The following is a 1,457-nucleotide window of genomic DNA, read 5'->3' as shown; positions in this document are numbered from 1 at the left end:
AACTGCAGAGCGACATCATTTGAAATTGGGAAAAATTAGAAGTTGGAGAAAAGATTCTAAATTTGATATACTATATCGCAGAATATTGTAATGTTTTTAAAATTGCAATAATATGGTATTGTGATGATATCGTATCGGGAGGCGTCTGGTGATTCCCGCGCCTAGCAGTTGGTGGTTGTGATCCATTACAGTGCGAATTATTTGGTCACCTTGCCCCAACAAAGCCCCATTAAAACCTTTTAATGTAACTTCTGTACTTACAGCAGCCAAGGACAGAAAACACAAGGTAGGCTGACTCCGAGCTGGATGGGGGCCGAGGAGGGCAGGCCGTGGTGGATCCAAACTTTCTTTCTGGAATCCAAGTGGGAAGGTAAGAAGGCTTGAGCGGGATGAGCCACGGCCACAGGTCTGGAGGCGTAGGTCTGGACAGGGAAAACAGGACGTTAACAAAAGCACGAGGAATATAACACTAAGACTAAAACTATGACTAAGTTTAGGTGAGGGGCAGGGAATATCTTTTATTTTAGCAACACATTGAATTTTTTTTCCAGTTTTTTCAGTGTATGTATTTTGATTTCTTTTTACATTTCAGTACAGTCATATTTCTCTCTGTTCTTGTACTGGATATGTTTTGAATGTATTGTACTTTCATTCTTGTTGGTATAATGATGGTGATGGTTATATTGGCTAACCTTTTGCTGTTTATGAATTGTATGTAAACCCTAACCCTGACAAAACAAAAGTTAAAAAGGGGGAACGTTGAGTCGAGACTGTAGTTTCCAAGTAGTTAAGCCAAGTTACCACACTGGTAGGTGCATCGATCTGGCGCCGGGGCTGAGCTTTGCCCAGGAATAAATACTGTAGAGTTGGTAAGTGGAATAACCAGCAGCTGTGCAGAGAGGTAGATCGACCGGCCGTACACACATCCAGACACACAGACACAGTGGGGGAAAAGGGGAGAGACACACACAGCAAGACAACAGCTGCCCTCATAACACATTGGACTATAACATGTCTGGCACAAAGCCTCAAATACATTAGGCTTGCATAGGATAGGTGTTGGGCTAATCTTGGTTAAATTAGGCAAGGTTAAGATGAATTAGATTGGGTCAGGTGGCGTCAGGTTAGGACACTGTTATTTGCAAACTGCTTTTTGACTTTATTCAGTTGAGGCTAAAATGATTAGCTCCCCAGGAATGATGGAACATTTTCCTAAAATTCTTCCCAATGTTTGCAGCATTGATAAAACTTGATATAATCAAACATTCACCAATGCTATTCAGTAGTGTTTGGTACATTTTGGAATATGAAATACATTTTTACTCTTGCTTTATATCAAATTTAGTGAAAAATGGGGTGGTCAAAAATATTAGCCCCCATGTGAATATTTGCTTTCAAAAGACACCTAATTAACCAATCAGCTTTCAAACAACACCTGTGCAGTCAATTGGCTTCCT

This window comes from Etheostoma spectabile, chromosome 1 (genome assembly GCF_008692095.1).
Source record: "Etheostoma spectabile isolate EspeVRDwgs_2016 chromosome 1, UIUC_Espe_1.0, whole genome shotgun sequence".
Taxonomy (NCBI): domain Eukaryota; kingdom Metazoa; phylum Chordata; class Actinopteri; order Perciformes; family Percidae; genus Etheostoma; species Etheostoma spectabile.
The sequence above is the reverse complement of the archived record's forward strand: the minus strand, read 5'-3'. Positions refer to the sequence as shown.